The 24,798-nt window shown below is 34.7% G+C and overlaps 1 protein-coding gene and 1 pseudogene across 3 annotated transcripts in view; one reads left to right on the forward strand and one right to left on the reverse strand.

Moving 5' to 3' along the window:
- LOC145269279 (tumor protein 63-like) overlaps positions 1–24,798 on the forward strand; it is a 524,598-nt gene that overhangs the window by 195,800 nt on the left and 304,000 nt on the right. The window lies entirely within an intron of this gene.
- Positions 11,786–11,904, reverse strand: LOC145275432 (5S ribosomal RNA; annotated as a pseudogene).

Here is a 24,798-nt window from a genome sequence, read left to right on the forward strand (position 1 = left end):
CGTTCATCAAATTCTGTGTGTGTTTGTTTACAATATCACGTCAGCTGATATTTGGGCTTGGTGATGAATACCCCGGAAAAGTCACTTCTGATTGATGTTTAATTTTAAAATATGCAAACAAAGAAATAATTTGGGGCGATTTTAAATGGTACCTCTTCTTCTATCGTAAATTGAATTCATTAATAAGAAAAAATAAAAATAAAATGGTGAGGTACACCCGGGCTTGAACAGGAAGATCATTCGATCTGTAGTCGAATGGTTTAACACCAAGCTATATCTCCAGATTATAATAAATCTGTTGTTTTTAAGAAGAAATGATTTGCTGAAATTTTATTATCTCCCTTGGCCAGTGTAACATAAAATATTCCCTTGTAAAAATTATTCTTTTTTATCTATAAGGGAGAAAAGCTATTTTTAAGATCGTATTTTTTGATTTTCGATACTTATCAGATGAATTTCTGTACAAAATATATCTGAGAACAGTGCCAGACATATAAAGTACCTTTGTGTGAAATTTACAAAAGATAGGCTCAGCCGTTTTGGAACCTATGAGGAAAGAAACACACACACACACACACACACACACACACAAAGTAACTTTTATATAATAGTAGAGATAAGCTCATCTAAAAATGTTATTTCAAATGTAAAAATATTACACTTATAAAAATGCTATGCGGTGACCTAAAAATATACCTATATAATCGTTAAAATTTTCAAAATCCTTTTTGCAATCCATCTAGATTTGATACAATTAAACTAAGCTCCAGCCCCTATCTCATCGCCGCAATGTTGCATCACTGAACCTGTTCTACAAATATTTTAATGGAATATGTTCTGATGAACTTGTTTCACTTGTACCCCTTCGACGTACATATCCCTCGACAAACCTGCTTAGCAATAAGATCTCATCCCTTCACTGTTGTTGTCCCTAAATGCCAGAAATCTTTCTATTCTAATAGTTTCTTCCCTCGAACAGCTAGACTTTGGAATTCCCTTCCTGCTGCCTGCTTGCCTGGCTGTACTGATATGCAGAAGTTTAAATGTAACATAAACAAATATCTTGTTAATCTTTCCTAGACATGGCCCCAAATGCTTTGTAAGGGGTGGACATGAGTAAAAAAAAAAAAAAAAAAAAAATAGACTGCAGTCAATGCATGACTTGTCTACCAAGCAAAAAGTGGAACATTTATCATATGAACCGGCATATAGTCATGCCGAGAGGATTTTGTCTGTTATTTTAAATATTTGTTTAGGGTTTATTTGTGGGGCAAAGTATCCTCACTTCAAGATATCCTGAAACCGAGGACACTAAGTGTCTAATAAGTATACTAACTCTCTCTGTGCATGCTTGGCGATGAAAACGTTATTTCAAACTAAAGCGTGACGAACAGACGGACCAAAGGACAGATGTGTGACGCATCTAAAACCGAATAAAATCTTTATAACGTCCATAAAAAATGTAATGAGAAAATTAAATTCTTTTGCTGACACAACTGACCGAGAAATGTAAATTGATTCCAACACTTTTATGGTATCACGTCAATAATCGTCTGATTTTAAAAGTCATTTGAAAGAAGATCTTATCAGAAGATAATTTTACTAACACGAATCTACATCTCGCGGCCATTTTGAAATTTGGTGTTGTTTTTTTTTTTAATTTATTTATTTATTATTATTGAATTTCATTTATTAGATTTGTATTCTTTAATTCTTGGGAATTTTTTTAAGCAATGATTAAGTTAAAGTTAGATGGAGAAAAATCAAAACAAAAAAAAAACACTTGGCATAAATAACATTTTTTTCCCAACAGTGCCTTTTTACCATGAATATAAAATCAACCAACTAAAATTAACAACCGCTGGCATCTAAATCTCTATTTTAATAATTGATGTATTACAACAAAATAGTGTTGTTGTTGTTGTCGTCTCTCTCTCTCTCTCTCTCTCTCTCTCTCTATATATATATATATATATATATATATATATATATATATGTATATATATATATGTATATATATATATATATATATATATATATATATATATATATATATATATATATATATATATATATATATATATACAATAGCGTGTGTGTTCTTTTGTGTGTCACGCTTTCCGGCAAATTTGATTGTTTGAGATTTTATTCTGGAATAGACATTTACTTTCGGAATACACATTTACGAACGCTCTAGATTCTATTAGATTAGCGTGTTCTCACAGATATATTTGTTTTTAATTCTATAAAATTTAGGGGTTTATCTTACAAAAGTTGTTAAGAAATAATTGATTATAAAAAAAGCTATAACACACCTCTCGGTCGGTTGGGACAAAAATTGAGCAGTTATTTGTTTTTTTTTTTTCATTGGTTATTTTTCTTTACATTTGGAGAGAGAGAGAGAGAGAGAGAGAGAGAGAGAGAGAGAGAGATAGAGAGAGAGACGCTGATGTCTTCGTTCATTAAAATATTTTTGCTACTACTAATTGCTATAACTTGTAAACAAAAGCCCAAATGCATATGTTATGAAACCTTGAAGTTAGCAACATGTTATTAGCGAAACGAAAGTGAGTTCCTTTTTCTAAATAAATTATTTTTATTACAACATTGTTTTAACTGAAATAGTTTCACGAAAAACTGTTTTTGGTACATAAAATATTTTAGGTACTCATGCAAAGAGTGATCCAGATGTAACTCCGAGTCTGCCCAGCTTTCTCCGGAACATGACATCAACAGCCGGAGTAAGCCGAGCGTCGCCGATGAAAGCATAACAAGAAAAGAAAACTTACCTTAAATTTTAAATTTTATTAACTGTAAAGAAAAATGATATAACACAGTTTTTTTTCTTTTATATATATATATATATATATATATATATATATATATATATATATATATATATATATATATATTAAAATAAATAATGTTAAAGATTTTTTTGTTCGAGAAAAGGTTTGGAGGTAAGTCAAATAAATACTTTCAAGGAATTTTTTTCTGTAATTTTTTTTTTCAAGAAAAATTTAAAACATTTTTTTTATTTTTGTTTTTTTTGGTGTTATTTTTTTATTTATTTATTTTTTTTTTTTCAAGGAAAAACCTGAGAACTAGAAAAGTTGAAATAAAATTGGGTGGGATAGTTTTTTTTTTCACATTAAAACAGATATTGTTGTTGTTTCCTCAGTTGTTGTTTTATTAATCATGTGTGTGCGTAGATCGTATTCCGCATTCGTGCTGGAGGTCTTGCTGTGTTGCTCGCTTGAACGCCCACAAGTAGATGATTTTAATTATAATGGCAATTGTCAACCTAGACTTGCCAAAAAAGGTTACCAGTCCAGATGACATTTGGTAGCCTGAGATCTTCAGGCATAGCCATCGCTTACCTTTCCTCTTATAATAAGATTGCACCTGTGTCCACTTGATGTACAAGTTTTCGTCCGTGCCAGTAATTTTTTTCTTGACAAAATCGAGGACTCCAGCTGGTGTTTTCAGCTGCTCACTTAAGGCTGAAAAATCCATGTGTTTTTTTCTGACGTGAAAGTACGAAATGATGAGCTTTTTTTTGCTTTTCTTTTTACTAATTTGTTTTCTTTTCTTCCTCTTCTAAATTGTTGTCTGCTGCTTTGAATTTTCAATTCGCACGAACTCGCGTCGCGTTGAAAACCATCATGCTACATTGTCATTGGCTCAGCTTTATGTTACGTCAGACAGCTTAATTTCCTCGGCGACGCTCGGCTTACTCCGGCTGTTGACGTCATGTTATTTTCTGTGTCACATTTATTTTTTTTTCTTCCGAGTGTCTGTTGTTTAATTGTTATGCCTTTCCATTTCTTGTAATACATAATTTTACCAAGACTTCTTCATCAGTTTTGGTTTCGGTTTCGATTATAGCTGAAAGAACTCAAGTTATATATGCATACATTCTTTTTTTCTTCATAAGTTTTGGTTTCGGTTTCGATTCAAGCTGATGCACCCAAGCCATATGGATATATTTTTTATTTTTGAAATCACAGGTTTATAATATATAAGAATGGATCGAAAATTGACTCTTATAGTAATATTTACGAAATCTACATAAATTAAAATGTCATATTTAAGCATATTTTACGACCAGGCTATGCCGGGAGTCCCTGCTAGCTAAGATATATACTTCTGCAGTTTTAACAAAAGAACTACAATAATATCAGGGTGTCTCCATTTACGCTGAACATCCACAAAAATCCCAACATCAATATATTACATATGAAAGAGTCCAATGTGGAATTTCCACAGGTCCCGCTAGTTATTATTATTATTATTATTATTATTATTATTATTATTATTATTATTATGTACCAAGTTTCATTTATAAATATCCAACAATCTTTGTTTAATTGCCATCCAATGCACACCTGAATACAACATACAAAATTATCAGTGTTACATAATGGATGGTCCTATATGGGATAGCAATTACATCAACCAGTGTTAATGTTAACAAAGGTCGAACTAAGTACAATTAGAAGTTTGTGAAATAAACCAATTACTAGTGACGGGACGATTCCACTATTTTTCCCAATTCCGATGCTATTACCGAGTCTGATACAGTTATCGATTCCGATTCCGATCTTTTTTATAAATCTCTAAATATTTAATTATAAAGCTGTTATTTTTTCTCGATTGCCGTAAAAAAAAAAAAAAAAGTTCATGTTAAATGTGTATATATTTTTTAAACATTCAAAACATATTTGTCAGGGGGATCTATAGATTTTAGTTTTACTGGTCGTTTTAAATAAATAAATATTTATTATTTCATTACTACTACTACTAGCAGTGGAAAATCTTGTTTTAAATAAAACTAAATAAAAAGATTATTAACAGAATCGTTTTTGGCATCAGAAAATAGGCACACATCTTTCCGATTCTAATACCGATTCCGATACGCCTAAAAGTCCTGATTTTTCTGATTCCTGATTCCGATTAATCGTCCCAACACTACCAATTATGACGAACGATAACAAGAAGGGGAACCTGAAGGTCAAATAGGTAAAAGTAGAATAAAGATAAAGAGACACCGACTGATGTGAAATGACGTCATAGATATTGGAGTTAGCAGAAATGGAGGTTTGAAATCAGTCAGTCTATGAGACGTGCGTGGGTATTAACGCTAATAATATTATAATAACTGAAAGGAAAAATTTGATAATCACCAAGAGCGAAATGCCTACACCTAAGATTTCTGTTCACTATCTCCACTCATTTATCTATATAAATAAAACAGTAGGTGTATGTATGCGTGCGTGTCTGTATGAAAATATGATTAGACAAATCTCATAAATCAAATTCAATATGTCGGCAAGTTGAAATGCAAAATGTTCATTTCAACTTGCTAAGATATTTCTATTACTTTTGTGGATGCGCAAATTCATTCATAGCTTGAAGTGGTTTCATTTTAAATCTTCCTTATCTATCGGGCGATAACTTAAACGGTAGGGAACGTGGCTGGAGCACTAAATGTTTTGACTTTGATTCTATCTAAAGAAATGGCAACAACACTAGAGGATGACCTCCAATCTGTAGTGGAATGGGGAAAAAAATGGATGGTCACGTTCAATGCCGCCAAGACTAAACTAGTTTCATTTAATAATTACATGAAACCTTCTCTACCACCTATAGCAATGGCCAACGACTCTTTATCTGAGAGTACGTCTTTCAAGCTCCTTGGCCTAATGTTCACAGGAAACATGAGTTGGAACAATTACATTGAGGGCATTGCGAGGGCCGCTGCAAGGAAGGTGGGCTCTCTCTACCGTGCTAGACAACTACTAACACTCGAAAGTATCCCGTACTTCTATAAGGCAACCATTCGCCCATGTATGGAGTATTGCTGTCATATTTGGGCTGGTGCATCGGCTACTAGTCTCTCGCTCCTTGACAAGGTTCAAAAGAGAGTCACAAATCTGATAGGACCTGAACTGGCATCTAAGCTTCATCCTCTGTCCCATCGACGAAATGTTGCATCCCTCTGCCTGTTCTACAAATATTTTAATGGTGAATGCTCTAACGAACTGCAAGCACTTGTGCCCCCACGACGTGAACACCCTCAACAGACCTGACAGGCTGCAAAATTCCACCCCCCACACTGTAGAGATCCCTAGATGTAAAAGATCTTTCTACTCCAATAGTTTCTTCTCCAGAACCGTTAGACTTTGGAATTCCGTTCCAGGTCCCTGCTTCCCCAACTATACTGACATGCAGAAGTTCAAGTGCAACGTGAACCGACATCTTGCTGCCCAAATCCCTACATAGTACCCCAGTAGTTGTTGCCCCTGATAGTAGCCCCCTGCACCAAAGTGGCAATGTGCCTTGTTTGGGGTGAAAATGTAATAAAAAAATGAATAAATAAATAAAAAATTCTAACTGATGACACCCAAGTAATTTTATTTTTTATATATTATTGAACGCTACCAAAACTAAGATTCTTAGACACATTTAATACTGAAACGTGATAGACAAGTCAGTAAAGCTTATTTGTACCCAAATATGGTTTGATTCACGAAATACTTATGAACTTTAATAACAATTTCATGTTACCCACCATTGATCATCCGAAACACTTTAAAGTGTCTCCCACAATGATGTTGACGACACTAAAGCCATGTGGTAGGCCACATAAGACATGGAAGGATTTTTATATTTTTTTCTGTTGTTTTCTTCTCTAAATCAAATATATGCTGCTTTGTTCTTCCTCGTCGATGTGTTGTTGTTTTTTTTTTTTTTTGTCATTTCTTTCTTTTCTCTTTGTGGGCGTGCTATCGCTTGATCCCCAAAGTCTATTATTTCGTTGCCGCTAGCAATCTTCTCATTGTCACTTATTCCTGCCGTTGTGTTGATTCTTCATCGTTGTGCATATATAAATTCTTCATTCTTGGGGAAGCACCATATCTTGACAAGCCTATGACCTTCACTCCTGATCTGAAATGGAACACATGCATCAAATCTGTTGCCAAGATCGCTGGAAAGATAGTTGGATCATTCTACCGTTCGAGTAAGTATCTCATTGTTGATGCAATCCTCTATCTGTATAAGAGCCAAGTACGTCCTAAAATGGAGTACTGTTGCCACATCTGGGCAGGATCTGCTCCTTATTCTGTCTTGATAGAGTTCAAAACCGGCTTCAAAACTTAGTAGTTGATCCACTTTTTTCTTCCCTGCAACCTATTTCCCACAGAAGAGAGGTTGCGAGCCTTTCTCTGCTCTATCGTTATTTTTATGGCAAATGCTCGTCTGAGCTCTAATTTATGGTCCTTCCTTGCCAAACTTTCACAAAAAACACTCGGCTAGCTACAATCACTCTCAACAGTTTTCCCCGTTTTCTATCTGTGCCTAAATCTAAACACAGATTCAATGAACACAGCTTCTTTCCTAGAACTGCCTGCCTGTGGAACACTTTTCCACTGGCCTGCTTCCCGGCCGACTACAGTATGGTAGCCTTCAAGTCTAATCTAAACAAGTTTTTGTTGAACCGTTCTCATAAATAATCAAAATGTACCCAACTTACACCGTTACTTCACTACCACCTTACATTCAGTAACTCTTATCCCCGAGTGGTCTTTGGGCCTTGATAAGTGGTGACTCCCAAGTAAAAAAAAAAAAAAAGAAAAAGAAAATTAAAGATAAGACAGAGATTCGGAATGGAGATCCATTTGAGGGAAATATATTAAACTAGCGGGGGTGCCCCGCATTGCCCGGCTGTTTGGAAGAAAAAAAAAGTGGTAGTAGGCAGGCAGGCTTGATGCCAGAGGAAGTGAAAAGAGTTCAAATTCATCGATGCCGATCAAAAAATTAACTTGCAGTTAAGTAAATGAGTTCATGCAGGTGTGGAAATGAACGTCTGGCTGCAGGCCAGTTAAGCTTCCCGCTTTCTGCCATTTATTTATTTGTTTCCTCACGATGTTTGGGAAAACCAGCTCCCCACAAAAAATGGGGGAGCTCTGCAGTGTCCAAATGAATAGCAATTGTCTGATATGAAGGGTTTCCCCCACATTGATCAAAGCTAATTGCTTTTCTGGAGGTCCTGGCCGTGAAGGCCAGCAAACTCATTCGTTTTGGTTAGTTTCGCTTTATTTATACAAAAAAGACAAACAAAATCGCGAAAGGATGGAATAGAGGGAATTTTTTAACAGTCGATCAAAATGAATGTAGAGACGACGTCCGTTCGTAAATCGTAGATATTATAATCTAGGGAGTATAAGGAAACTTCTAAATAAATGTAACCTCGTCTAGAAGCCCGGTGAAAAAAGCCTTTTGTGGACATACAAAAACGCACGCGGCCGTTTTGAGTTTTCACAAAAGATTCATTTTAAAATGTAATCATTTCTTCTCGTGCTGTCATCACGTGACGTCATGTCTGTACAAGCTCATCCGCACATTGCTTTGAGTCTGGCACCTCTGACCTTATCTCATCAAATTTGATCCTGAAGTCAGATCAGTCGAGCATACACTCAGAGAATATTGTTTGTTTTACACAGACAGATCATTTTGAACGCATTCATTCACATCTGTGCAAAATTTATACTAGTTGATTTACCATTCATAATCTAACACAAGGGTATCCAAACTAAGGCCTGCAGGCCAAATCCAGCTTGCTAAAATCTTTAATCCAGCTTTTATTAAAAACATAAAAATATCCAGAAAAAATATTTTTAATGGAAATGTGTGAAAATAGTGTGGTGGTTTTTCTTTTTGTTCAGAAAATGATTACAAGAAATATCCATACAAAATTCCACTTAGATCAGCCCAGCAGTTTCAGAGAAAATTTGTAGGGTAAATGTGATATTGTGGTGACTAGTCATGATCCCTACTTGTGCACCAGACGGTAACCATAATACTTAGTTTGCTGCACTTTATCATAACAAAGACCCATACAAAATTTCAGCCAGATAGCCCCAGTAGTTTCTCAGCCAGATAGCCCCAGTAGTTTCTGAGAAAAGGTGGAATGGTCAGACAGACAGGCAGACAGACTAAGAGAAATATAATAGATAATAATAAAGAAAAAAAAGACTAGAAATTGGAATCAAAAGGAAAATTGAGACTATACGGTGGATGGTAATCATGAAAACAGCTGAAATCTTAAGGAAAATACTCGAATACAGAAACTAAACTAAATAAACTACTTACATTAACCACATGGAAAATGAAACAAAAGTAAAACAAAAAGATTAAAGGAACACCACATAAATCCAAGGGAACTGAAACTGCAAGAAATCTTCTAAATTTTGCCCCCCTCCCAAGAAACAACATTAGCCTCGGTTGATACCATCCACAATAGTCGTTAAGGCTTAAGGAGGATGGAAAAACTAAGGAAAGAGAGAACACTAACAGGTCATCCACTGGATGAATGCAAAGAGTGCTGCGACCTTGGGGAAACTTATTGCCATCCAAATTCCAGTGAAGACCAATATTCGTTTCTAGCAATAAATCAATGGTAAATGGCTATTGTGATAATGCAAATTCATTTACAAAGGTTATCAAAAGAGGTAGAGAGTACTGGAAGTCTTGTTCAGTGGCTAATCTTTGATGATGGCAGATATAGACTTGCAAGAAGAAAGAGATAGTAGAGAGGAGAAAACAAAAGTGCCCACTAGATTTCGAAGCCACTTTGAGCAGGAAAGGCTGCTCTGAGTAATTCCTCCCTAGATGGGGCAAGAGTGCCCCACCTTAGCATATATAAAGGATTGCATCGGGAGTGAGATACTTTTGGGGGTGGTAGAATGATGTAACCATTTTTCCAGCGACCTTGGTAATTGATTTGATGTAAATCTTCCATTTCCGGTCAGGGGGTGAAAATAAATTCCAGAAGCTTGCGAAAGCAGGGTGCTTTCTCAAAACGAAACTCATCCATTTCAATTCAGGTCAAATGGGGATCAGAATGTTGGTTGTGAAATGATCAAACGCTTGGTTTTGGATGCATTAAACTTAACCAGTCACCTTTTTCCCCTATTTCACCACGTGCTCAAGATCAGAAGAGAGAGAGAGAGAGAGAGAGAGAGAGAGAGAGAGAGAGAGTCAAAAAGATATTGGTAATTTCTGAACTTTGAAGTGTTGCCGTAAATGGTAGAATCGTCTGCATTTTCAGTAGATTTTTCCATTTTAAGGTTATCCTGTATTTCATTTTGTTGGGATTTATTATTTTCTTTATGCCAAGATAATGGCATAAAAACCAACTGAGTTGTGAAACATTTTAATTAAGCTTTGTTGTTTATGGAAACATAATACAAATATGAAGTATAAAGCACTGAAGAATGGAATCACCTTTCTTCATTTATTGTCACTGAATACATTTCATAGATAAACTACAAATGAACTATTTAACAGCAGGAATTGGTGTTTAAGGACTATTATCTCTATCTATGTAAATCTCACAAATAAGCAAGAAGCAACATTCTTAAAATGCGGCTATTCAATTTATGTATTTAGAATTTGATTCAATTTCATTGTTAACCGAAACCGAGGACCTGACCACCGGATTCTGTTTTTGTTTTTCCTCTTTTTACAAAGGAGTCACCACTTATCAAGGCCCGGAGGTCACTCGAGGATAAGGGTCAATGAGTGTACGGTAGTTAATAGCACAATATCGTAGAATCGTTAGCAGTGGAAATTTTGTAAATTGGGTTACTTAAGGGGACGGCTCATCAAGAACTTGTTTACAATGGACTTGAAGACCACCATAATGTAGTCAGCTGGAAAGCAGGCAAACGGAAGAGAGTTTCATAGGTGTGCAGTTCTAAGAAAAAAGCTTTGTTCATAGAATCTATATTTAGGTTTTGGCACAGATAGTGGGAGAAATTATTGCTTGTGAAAGTTTAGCAAGGGGGAACCATAGATTGGAGCTCAGACAAGCACTTGCCATGAAAATAACGACAGAGCAGAAACAGGCTTTCAACCTCTCTTCTGTGGGAAAGAGGTTGCAGTGAAGATAAAAGAGGCATTGCCTACTAGGCTACAAAGTCTATTTTGAACTCTGCCAAGGCAAAATAAGGTGCTTCTAGCAGCTCCTGCCCAGATATGGCAACAGTACTCCATCCTTGGACGTAGTTGGCTCTTATATAGGTAGAAAATTACATCAGCAGTGAGATGTCTACTGGAGCGGTAGAAGGATCCCACTATTTTTCCAGCGACCTTGGCAACAGATTTGATGTATGTATTCCATTTCAGATCAGGAGTAAAGGTTAAACCCAGTAGTTTATCAAAACATGGAGCCTTCCAAAATGAGAGCCATTAATTTCGATTTATGCCAAATGGAAGTCGAAGCTTTGATGATGGAAAGATAGAAGCTTGGTTTTAGATGCATTAAAATTAAGCAGCCACCTCTTTCCCCAGTGTACCACATGCTCGAGATAAGAGGAGAGAGATTCAGAGAGATCTTGGTCGTTTATGGCTTTTGAAGTGTTGCCATAGATGGAAGTGTCGTCAGCATAAATGTCTACAAATGATCTTAAGATGTGATTTGGGATATGATATAGATGAAGAGAGTTGGGCCCAGGCTGGAGCCCTGAGGGACTCTGGTATTAATACTGTGAGCTTCTGATTTTTGCTCATCAATCATTACTCTTATAAACCTATCAGAGATTCAGATTGTGTGTGTGTGCAGTCAGCACCAACCCTATTCAGGGTTTAACCAGCTTCCTTCGAAGGAGGAAGTTTCATGGGATTATGAAATTCACAAGCGGTCTCCAGTCGCATGTATATCCCCGTTTGGGGGAAATGACGACGTTTAACTTTTTGCAGGGAGGTGTCGACGTCCTCCTACATACAGCACCTGGAATTCCCAAATTGGTCACCCATTTTAGTATTGACCAGGCTCAACGTTGCTTAACTTTGGTGATCTGGTGGGAACTGGTGTGTCAACATGATTATGCTGTATATATTCAGATTAAACATGTATAAAACCTTTTAAAATGCTATTAACAAATATAAGAGACAAATTAAAATGTTATTTCTAACTTGAGCATGACTGATAAAAAAAACATGAGATTTCAAACTTGAGTACAACAGACAAGTGAAATGCATTTCAAACTTAAGCATAACAGAAAAATTAAAATTCTTTAAAATTTAAGCCTAACAAATGAATGAAAATGTTATATAGATCAAAGAAAATGCTATTTCAAACTTAAACATAGCAGACTAATTAACATACTATTTCAAGCTTAAGCATAACAAACAAATGGAAATTCTATTTCAAACAAGTATAACAGAATTCAAGTAAATTCACGTCTATGTTATTAGGTACAAAACTTTTTACATATACAAACATTTTGGCTACACATTTGCAGGTATATCATTTCCGTATTAGATGGAGATTAACTGAACCTTCTAGGTCACCGTTTTAACATGATATCGAAATAAATGTGGGCATACATACACTAACGCATACATGTATACGTGGATTCACACATGTACACATACTTACATACATACATAATGGTGATCTGACGAGAACCACTGATTTTACATGATACCGTTGTGTGGGCATATATACATACATACATACGTACATACATACATACATACATACATACATGCATACATGCATACATACTTGTATACATACCTACTTACATATATGCATATTTACATACATACATGCATACATACATACCTACTTGCATACATACACGCATACATATTTACATAGATACTTACATATATACATACTTACATATTTACGTACATATATACATACATACATGCATACATACTTACATATATACATACTTTAGTACATATATGTGTACATGGCTTCCTTCTGTCTTGACAGACTATCGATAATCACTGTAAGGGTGGCTGCACGTGAAATTTTTATGCATACATACGTACATACATACACACTTACTTAGATACATACATACTTACATATAGTCATGCATCCATACATACATGTATAAATGTATACATACTTACATACATACGTACGTACTTGCATGCATACATACTTACATATATATTTACATACATATATATTTACATACATATATATTTACATACATATATACTTACATACATATATACTTACATACGTATATTTTTACATACATATATACTTACATACGTATATATTTACATACATATAAATTTACATGATATGATATGATGATGATTGCAACGTCTTGTCAGACGAGTGCCACTCCCTCAGACATTTAAAATCCATGAGCCCAAATGCCTGAGGGAGTATCTATACAAAGATGATCTTACAGAGTCTTAGCTTTGTACGACAGCTAAGTCTCTCTCTTGGTTCAAAATGTTGAGATCCAGCAACAAGCAAGAGCAAGATTGCCAGCAACAAATTAAACTGCAGACCAGCTTAATGCGGGTAATGGTCTTCCGCTTTATGGTTTTTTAAATCAGAGATTCGCTTCTCCTAGAAAGGTTGCCTTCACCACGGCTTACGGAAGCCCTCTCTACCCCAATACACATATACACACACACAAATATACACAGTGCTAATTGGCCGTTGACCCAGAAAAAGAGTTCATTCGCCCTTTGAGTTCATTCGCACACATACATACATACATACATACATACATACATACATACATACATACATATTTATAAGCATGCATGTTTACATACATATACACATAAATGAATACATACACAATCTACCTTACCTTTAAGATATAGATTTGTCATTGTTGCAGATTATTACTTTGCTATTCGTTTTTTTTATTTATTTATTTATTTATTTATTTTTTGCAACTCTTTGATGAATTCAAAACACAAAATAAATTCGGTTTATTACTCGTTTATAATCTACATTCCTTGCATATCAATATTGCCATATTATTTTAATTCCAACTTGGTTTGAATATTAAGTTCAGGTCACTTGTCTGATTTACATTCCAAGTCTATCATTATTTTAACCTTTCAAGACATCTTGAAATATGAACGTGAGTCTTAAAGCTTGTGACACTGAACAAAACAATGAGTCAAAATGTTTCCTATCATTAATCTACAAAGTAACAATTTAATAGCATCGCTTATTTAGATGAGTGTACGGTTTGACTTTGGCCTTTTCGCTCAGGGAAGAACATGGGATTTTATTCTTATCCCCAGTTTCTTTTTGTTCCTTGCAGCTTCGAGTGTACGCTGATCAAGAATGCTGCATATTTAGGCTTGCTTCGGTGACGACTGTTCTTTTTTTTTTTTCTTTTCTTTCTTTTTTCTTTTTTTTTTTTTTTTGCTTTTCATTGTTGATTTTAGTCAAGACCCTGCGCAGAAGTTATGTAAGCTCTTTTTAGCTTATAACAGATTGTCTTCCCTGTAAAAGGTAACTCTAGGACGACCAGATTTAGTGTTTGGGTGCTTTTGCATAGTCAGTTGTTCCGTTTTCTCATCACATTTTAATCCGTGGCCGATTTCTCGAATAGATAAAGCAGAAATGTGGAGATTAATGATCTCCTGAGGATCACTAAGAGAAAGTCGAGGCATGTGGAGTAAATGCTTTGTTGCCTAGAAGGTGGATATTTTAAGCTGGTTTAAAGATCATTTGTTGCTGCGGAGTTTATTTTTGCCTTCTCAATTTGAAGTTAATTTTTTCAGTTGATGTGAACATTAGGATACTTCAATTAAAATTCAAATATTAACAGGTAAAATTATAGAGGAATAAAAGGCGAATTAAACGAGATATAGTTTGTTTAAACAGTTACACTCAAACTTTCTTCTTGGCGCTACTATATATCAGGTTAAAGGTATTCAAAAGTCATAACAATAAAGAATTTAACTAGGTCATTAAGAGTGCTCAATAAAAGAAGAGTAAAATATATTTTTATTAATATAAACAAATTTACATAGTCGTGACACTGAATATGCTAATGTTTCAGACAAGTGGTCGGTTAAAACCAAAAGTCTTTGTTAGGCGACTTAATAAATGGTTGCTTTCTGATTGTCTGTTTTTTTTCTGTGGGCAAATTTATTCAGTTGTCTGACGAGAACTGGTTTTAATTGACCATTTGTCTGAAACATTAACATGTCCAGTGTTGCGGCCATGTAAATTTGTTTATATACATATTAGTGTTGGGACAATTAATCGGAATTGGGAATCGGAAAAATCGGAAGATTTTTTTTTGGGGGGGGGTATCGGAATCAGAAAAATGAAGACTATTTTCCGATGCCAAAACAATTCTTTTAATTGTCTTTTTTATTTGATTTTGTTTAAAGTAAAATCTTCCGTTTCTGGTAATAATGATAAAATAAATATTTATTGATTTTAAAACACCAATAAAACTAAAATCGATAGATAATCCTTAACAAGTGTATTTTGACGTTTAGGAAAATATCTGCATATATCCCAGCTGATTATAACAGGGTCATCTTCAAATCCAATGTAAACAAGTTCTTGTTGAGTGACCCTCTTAAATAATCAAATTCTACCCAATTTACACCATTAACGATCACTACATTGTTGCTTCAGTGACAACCTTGCACTCATTAACCCTTATCCTTAAGTGGCATTCAGGCCTTGATAAGTGCTGACTCCCTTGTAAAAAAATAAAAATGGAAACGATTAGTTGGATGAAGGAGTGATTGACGAATGGGAGGTCAGAACTGGAGCTTTAGTTAACGAAAGTTGACAAAATCATGACTTTCGGGGAAGAGAGAATTTGGTCTCTTTCTATCAATGCTTGAAACAGTGGAATAATAAAAGGCATCGTCCCTGGTGAGGTGGGAGGGTGCACAATTTAGCTATGTGTACTGAGATAAGTCACTTATCTATTTAGCTACCTTTCTCTCTTGTTTGCACACATGTAACCTATTACAGTTGAACACTAGGATACGGCATAGAAAATTAGTAACAAAATACAGTACAGTATATAATACACATGTATATAATCAAATAACATTATAAATAACACCGTAAGGTGGGGCAAATACCGTCTTCTGTCTAACTCTGGCCTCATAGAGGGGAAAATAAATAAATAGGGATTAACTCCCTGTAAAGGGAGATTGAAAACAGTCGAGGCATTTAGACTCTCTCCAGCAACCATCTGCAGCGAGAATGCACTTTCAAGCTGAAGTGTGACGACTGCCGAGCTTATCGATCGAGAGACAAAGTCTTTCAGAGACGCGAGTGCACAGTTAACAATGAATTAAATCAATTTAATCAATTCGTAGTGAGATATCGATCAGTGGAAAACTGGTCGAAGATTATTTCATTGAATCTTTCATCAATCTACCCACGTTTTTCATGACCTTAAAATAAAAGAAACAAATCGCTGTATAAAACTTAGACGTTAATGATCGCATATAATCGTTTAAGTAATGGAAAAAAAAAAGATAAAAAGCTTTGCAAGGTATTGCCTCTCATTAGATTTTATAACTGACTGTTTTTATCATAATACTTGCTGTATCTATCCAGCGTTGCCCGGTAGTTTTTTGGGGCACTTCTGCATGAGAGTTACATGAGGCAAATGTTTGTATTTTAGTTTCAAGAACCGCCGACAGATGTCGCTTCTCAGAGGTCGATAACTTTTCCCTTTCTAAAAGTTAGTGCAAAGCAAAATTATATTTTTATATATTATTATACAATCTTTCTGTACAAATAAAAGAAAATATTCTTAAACCTCTATAAATGTTTCATGTTTTTAAATTATATTTTGCTACATTTTTATACAACCTTACCGTAAAAAAAATTCTAAAAACAATCTACAAATGTTTCATGTTTTTATCATATTTTATATTTTATTTTCAGTTATGAATCACTCATTGAAAAAAAAAATTATATTAATACATTAAAATTATATTTTGATATTTTATACAATAAATGTTTCGATTTTCATATATTTTAGTTATTTATTTCGTTATTATATATTTTTGTGTTATCGTAAACACTTGTTTATATTTGAGGTTCATATAATGGCCGCTAGATGTCAGTTCTCTTTTTTAAGAACAGGGGTCGATAACTCGTCTCTGATGCTAATATGTAGTTGTCATACAGAAGTGCGTTTTATTTTATTTATTTATTTATTTATTTTTTTTTTTTTGACTAGTATTGGGACGATTAATTGGAATCAATCAGGAACCGAAACGTTTTGGTGTATCGGAATCAGTATCGGGATCGGAAAAAAATTAGTGTGTATTTTCATATGCCAAAAACGATTGCTTTGTTCTGTTTTTGTTTGTCTTATGGCGCTAATGATAAAAAGATAAATATGTATTTTTTTACCAAGGCCCGGAGGATAAGGGTTGATGGGTATACACTAGTCAACGTGATTATAGCATAGTAAACATAAGTAGTGGCAATTTTGTAAATTGGATTACTTAGGGAGACAGTTCATCAAGAACTTGTTTACATTGGACTTCAATACAATCAGATTATAGTCAGCTGGAAAGCAGGCAATCGGAAGAGAGTTCCACAGGTGTGCAGTTCTAAGAAAGAAGCTCTGTTCATGGAATCTACATTTAGGTTTAGGCACAGATAAAGAGTGTGGGAAATTATTGACAGTGGTTTTGGCTAGATGAGTGTTTTTCGTGAAAGTTTGGCGAAGGGGGACCAGAGATTGAAGCTCAGCTGAGCATTTGAATTAAAGCTATCAATAAAATTAAAATCTTCTGGAGGTTAAGGGTTCAATTCTTAATGCAGGTGATACTGAGAATAAAACTGCAAATTGCTTAAGACATCTACTTGGTCATGGCTGATGAAATGAGTGCATCGTGGATTAAATAAAGGATTCCTGAGTCTGACAAGATGCACCTGAAGAAGGTCGTCACATTAATATTCCCTGTAAACTTCCTCCTTCAGAAGAAGCCAGCATAGCATAACCAGGGCTAAATACCACACCAGGTATTACCGGTTCGTCGCTTATATATGCTGTCTGCTTGTTTTATTTTATCAAATTACTAGGGATGGGGGGGGGGCTTTGCATAGACGTAAAATACGCTTAAATATGATATTTTAATTTGTCCAGATTTCGAATATATATTTTTTTTCTATTGCAATTTCACCTCCAAAGAAGGCATAGTGCCACTTTGATGTAAGGGGTTACTATTATTATAGAATCGTGATTTCAAAAGTAAAAAAAAAAATATTTGGATGCCATCAACTAGAATCGAAATCAAAATCAAAATTGCAGTATTCAAAGCTGGTGACGTTACTACTGTACCAATATGCCACTCATATAAACCGATTAAAAATTAAAAATAAAAATAAACTAAGATGAATGTACAAAATGTATAACGATTTTTTTCAATTTTGACCCATTTTTGGACCCCTTAAAAACCATTTTAGCCGATTAAAGGCCCAAAAGAATGGTCTGTAAAAAATCCAATCATTTGAGGCCCCTAGTGCCGCTCTGTGACTTTTAGTTTCGGAGGAGATAGAGTTTGAAAATATGGAGACAGACAGACAGACATATAGCCGTTTATGTATTAGATTATTGTTTATCATTTTCACAGTTAAATTGAATTATTAATGTATTGTTTGGTCCATATATTATTCAGTAGACTTTCACTTCAATATTCACTGTTCATCAGTAAACACTATTGCAGCTTCAACATAAGAAAAAAGAGTAGAAAGTGAACCCTGGGTTTACTTTCGGCAGCCGCATAATTCTTAGTGCCCTTATTTTAATCATTATACCTCACATTCCATAAGCAACGTTTCTGGCAAAGGGGGAAGAATTGCATTTTTTTGGATCGGTATCTATCTTTCTAACACTTAATAAATGTCGTTTTTTGATTCGAAGTTGAACATCAAAAAGCCGACATTATTTTTGCACCAACCTAATATTATTTATAGCTTCTTACATCAAATGGGTGCATGCCTTGTCTGGAGCGATTTCCATGTATAAAGATATCACTGGTCCGTGTTCACACCGCAAACAACCTACTGTTGAAATCTAAAACTTTTGTTCAACAATAGTATGACATTAAGAGTGATCCCAAGTGTAGAATTAATACGGTTGGTAATATCTTACTATAGGTAATATAACTTATAGTAAAATGAGTTTCGGTAGTGTTTCATTACTCCTGAATAACTTGTTTTTTTGTTTTTTTTACTTGAACCATGCATTAGTACCAGAAAAGTAACATTAAACATTAAAAACAATACGCTATAACAAGTTCAAACGTGGGCCAAACAAGATGACCAGCAGTAGCAACATGGCTGTCATTTAAATAAGGTAGATAATTTCAAGTTTTTATTTTATTATTTTATTTTTTAAGGATAACATTATCTAGTAAAGGAGAGAGTTAACATGTTGCTCTAACCTGTAAGTTTCTATTTATTTACCTTCCTCCCACAGATGGGAGATGTGACACAAGGTTGGAAAGTGGAATTTGAAACCAATGTCTTACAGAGCACTCTGGCCAAACAAAAATTGCCTCATCAGCCCCGTCTGCATTCCTCGGCAGGGGCGTCTCGAGTGATTAGCAATACAGTAATCCCTTCTCAAATGATCGGCACCACATTTCAGACTGATAGAGAACTAGCCATATTCAACAATTACTGGGATTCTGCCGGTTTGATTTTCAATAGCTTGTACCATTTTTTACCATAAAAAAAAATCAGTGTGTGTACATATAAGTCTGCCTTCTGTCAGTATAAATATGCCTAAAGTTCCATAGGCATTTTAAACAGTGTGTGTATATATACTTGCGTTGTTTAATCAGTGTATGTGTATGCGGTGTGTTTATCAAATGTCGGCGTTACCAGTTTGTAGTGCAACATGCGGTGTATTTTGGTAATAGTACATGTTTGAAAAGCACTAACAATTAATAAATATGTAGTTGATTTGGCTACTGAAAAGATGACTAAAAACATGAATGGATCTCCAGTTAGCAAGTGCTAATTCAATAATATGATTTTAGGAATAAGATGAAAAAACAACCCACCGGCTCAAAGCATGTTTGACTTCTACCCCTCATTTTGGGTAGCATATGTTGGCCCTACAAATAGACAATGTTTATTACAGTTGATGATTTAACAATGTAATGGTGATAAAAACAAGAAAACGTTTATAAAACGTGAGGATGGGGGGTGTCTTTTATCTGAGGAAGATTATCATTAAGCAGAAGTCATTGCCATTCCATCTGTGAAAATCAAAAAGAGCAGACGATCTTGACTATAACATTCTGAGCAAATTCGAAAGCTTTGATAAATATCCCAAAACACGTGCTATGTTTCCACTTAGATTTTTAACCAATAATCGTCAGGCGGATTCAAAATTTATAAAACCTGGCATTGATCTGAAACGGATGTGCTATTGTTTAACAATACGGAAATGTATGCGTCAAGCTGGGGTTAGATTTCAATTTCAGAAGAGCCGGATTAGACAGTTTTTTTTTATTTCAACGCCTTTTTTAATGATGAGTCACCACTTATCAAGGCCAAACGCCACTCGGAGATAATGGTTAATGAGATTATTTAACGATGACGGATATCATGAGCGGATTGAAAATGATAAATTGAATGAACATAGTTTGGTTACTTATGGAGGCGGTTTGTGGTAGGTGTTCGTTAAGATTGGGATTTGAAGACGGCTACATTGTAATTTGCTGGAAAAAGGTCCAGTTGTAATGTTTTCAACAGAAAGTGACTTTATATGTAGCGTACAGAAGTCTGGAAGTACTAGGAAACTATATATTTTAAAATTAGATTCTTTTGACTTTATCAGAATGATCGCAGTTTTTTTTTTTTTTTTTTCACAAACATTTTATTTTTTGTACATGTGATAGCCTCATTACTATCTAGGTACGGGCAAAAATGGCTGAATTAAAGATAGGAGGACATAGTTTTTAAAGCCGATTTATCATAATTTTTTTTGTGGGTTTCCGACTACTTCTTGATTGTATTTGAAAGATTAAAGACTAAAGTTAATTTGAAAGATTAAAGACTAAAGTTAATTTGAAAGATTAAAGACTAAAGTTAATTTGAAAGATTAAAGACTAAAGTTAATTTCTCAAAAGAAAAAAATATTTGTACATGTGAAAAAAAGTTAATGAAAAATGTTTTTACGGCGAGGTAACCAATTCAGCTAAATTTTGAAAGTTAAATAAATTCATTATAAAAATCCTTTGAAAAATAAATATTAGTTTTCTGGGTATATTTCAAAGATAATCAGTAAAGTAAAGTCCTAAGATATTGAATTAAATAATAATAAATAAAACACCAATTCTACCAATTCTACCCTTTGCGACCAAGGCCGCCAACCCCCAATATTTCCTCCTGTATCAGAAAACACACTATGTGATATACAAATATCTGTATGTGATGTTGCCAAGCTAATCAAAAACCTTGATTCCAGTAAAGTAACCGGCCCTAACGGCATTCCAATTATAGTACTCAAAAAACTTCAACCAGAACTAGCACCCATACTTACAAAACTGTTTAAACATTGTCTTAAGGAAAATTGCTTCCCATCACCCTGGAAAATCTCATCAGTATGCCCTGTATTTAAGAATTCAGGTGATCGTTCATCCCCCTCTCAGTACAGGCCAATAAGTCTCCTGTGCGTCATGAGTAAGTTGCTGGAATCTGTGTTAAATAGAGAAGTAATCAACCATCTCAGCAAAAATAACCTTCTTAGTGACACACAATATGGTTTCCGTTATGCTAGATCTACAGCAGATGTGCTTACAGTTATATCTCATAGGATTAGCGAATCTCTCGACAGAGGCAACCTTTCCAGGGAAATTGCTCTTGACATATCAAAGGCCTTTGATAGGGTATGGCATAAAGGTTTACTTCACGAGATCTCCAGCTATGGTATAGCTGGAAATGTCTTCTCAATTATTAAATCATTTCTCTCTGATAAGAGTAGTAGTTGATGGGCAAAAATCAGAAGCTCACAGTATAAATGCTGGAGTCCCTCAGGGGTCCATCCTGGGCCCAACTCTTTTCCTGATCTACATTAATGATCTTCCAAATCACATCCTTACATCATTCGTAGACATTTTTGCTGACGACACTACCATCTATAATAGCACATCTAAGACAGTAAACGACCAAGTTCTCTCCGATTCTCTCTCCTCTGATCTTGATCACGTTGTACAATGGGGAAATGAGTGGCTGGTTACTTTTAATGCATCTAAAACCAAACTTCTATCTTTACATCATCAACGTTCTGATCCCCATCTGGCATCAATTAAAATGAATGGCTCTCGTCTTGGGGAGGCCTCAAGTTTTGACAGGCTTCTGGGCTTGACCTTTACTCCTGATCTTAAATGGAATATGTACATCAAATCTGTTGCCAAGGCCGCTGGAAAAATGGTGGGATCCTTCTATCGATCCAGTAGATATCTCACTGCTGATGCAATTCTCTATCTATATAAGAGCCAGATACGTCCAAGGATGGAATACTGTTGCCACATATGGGCAGGAGCTACTAGAAAAGACTTGTCCTGCCTTGATAGGGTTCAAAATAGACTTCGTGGCCTGGTGGGAGATGTCCTTTTCTCTTCGCTGCAACCTCTATCTCACAGAAGAGATGTTGCGAGTTTGTCTCTGCTTTATCGTTATTTTCATGGAAAGTGTTCAACTGAGCTTCAATCTATGGTCCCTCCTCGCCAAACTTTCACAAGAAACACTAGACTAGCTGAAAACATTATCAATAATTTTCCCCACTCTTTATCTGTACCTAAATCTAAACATAGATTCCATGATCAAAGTTTCTTTCTTAGAACTGCACGCCTGTGGAATTGTCTTCCGTTTTCCTGCTTTCCAGCTGTCTATAATATGGTTGTCTTCAAGTCCAACGTGAGCAAGTTTCTGATGAGCCGTTCCACTTAAGTTAACAAATTTACCGAACTTCCATTACTATCGATTACTATATTGTTCTTTTGACTACTCTACACTCTTTAACCCTTATCCTTGAGTGCCCTATCGGCCTTGATAAGTGGTGACGCCTATGTAAAAAAAATAAAATAAAATAAACACCTTGTTTGTACAAAAAATAGCTTAATTAGCCCCCAAAATCGAGGGATTCTGCCCTTCACAAAATTACAACAAACGAAAGTTTGTAAACATTGATTATACAGAAGACCCAAATCTGAGACAGTCGAAAGGTTTTCTGAAAATAACGTCATGTAATTAAAAGGAGATGGGGGGGGATACTGGTTGTCTTTTCTTTTTCTTTTTTTGATCCGATTCCGATTCTAATTCCAATTAATCATCCCAACACTATTTTGTACATTACATATAAGCCCCACACCTTACCCTCGCTCGTTTGTGGGAGGAGCGAACAAAGACATCTTTGAATGTCTAAGTCCAGTCAACTCACCTGCCAAAATGAGAAAGACTATTTCTCTCTTCTCCGTCACGTCCCACTTCGAGCTTCTTGCCAGTGACGTCATATCCTGAGAAGTAGCCCCAACTCTAGTTTTTACTTTCTAATAGAATTTTCTACTTTTCTACTTACTCTAACCTTATGTGGAAAATACCGTTTTAGTCTTATTAGTCTAATAGCACTACATTTACAAAACTAAAGAAAGTAAAAGGAATAATACATACTGATTATTAAGTTTAATTTAAAACAAAGAAATGTAGTGTCCGTTTTATTATTTATATTTTAAGGACGTCCTCGGGATGCATTTGGGGATTTTTGTATAAAGTTTAATCAGAAAATTATTATGGAGTCATCTAATACACGGTGTGATTCTAAAATTTTATTCTAATCTTATTTATTAAGTACTTTTCTATGGTATAATAGGTTGAAGAATGAGGACTTAGTATAGTGGGAGGATTAGTCATTCCTACTCTCATGCCATGTATTCAAGGAGAAAGCAGCTGATTGCAATGAACACAAAATCAATTTATTTTAAATATATATATATATATATATATATATATATATATATATATATATATATATTTCTGTAGAAATATATTTTCTTATTATATATCAATCCTTATTTAAGAAGCTCAATGTAATTACAGAGCAATATAGAGAATAAATGACAAAAAGTTATATTCCAAAAACAGATACCGTCAAGAATCGTACAAGTCAACTGAATTAAAGGAATAAATTATAAGATGGTCAACATCATGAATTTTTGGAATATGAGTATAACTTTTTGTCATTTATTCTCTATCTCTCTCTATCTCTCCCTCCCCCTCTCTCTCTCTCTCTCTCTCTATATATATATATATATATATATATATATATATATATATATATATATATATATATATATATATATATGAAGTTAAAAAGTGTCGGCCAGCAGAAGCATTTCGAAAATGAAAAATATAGATTAAACAGAGATTAAAACACGCTTTTAGATAGAAATAAAAATAATTTTTTTTTTGTTTTGTTTTTTTAATTAATTTCGGATTTAAAATCCCTCGTCATAGAAAGAGTTCTTAAGTTGTTGTTCCTCCCCCCCCCCCTTGGCAGTAAACCGTGACGAATTTTAAATCCGAAATTAATTAGAAAGAGAAAAAAAAAGAAAACTTTTTATTTCCATCTAAAAGTGGGTTTTCAAAGTTAATTTCTTTTATGTGTGTGTGTGTGTGTGTGTGTTTTGCCCCTTAAATTGAACAGCTGATAATGTGAGGCTTGTAATCGTGTGCTCCTCTCAAAAGCGGCTTACATTAACCATAAAAAACACATACCATGAGCAGAGGAAGCAAAAAAAAAAAAATAAATAAATAAATAAAAAAATGGAGGCAGAAGTGAAACAAGTTTCAATACACAACTTTGTCTGCCATATGTGTGGCAGACTGTGCAGGTCAAATGCTCGTCTGAAAAGGCATCTTCGGGTCCAGGGACGCTGACGATTAACCAGAAAACTATGATGAGGTTGTGGGGAGTATTGTGAGCGTTA

The sequence above is a fragment of the Euprymna scolopes genome, chromosome 4 (assembly GCF_053919585.1).
Source record: "Euprymna scolopes isolate OS-2025 chromosome 4, ASM5391958v1, whole genome shotgun sequence".
Taxonomy (NCBI): Eukaryota; Metazoa; Mollusca; class Cephalopoda; order Sepiida; family Sepiolidae; genus Euprymna; species Euprymna scolopes.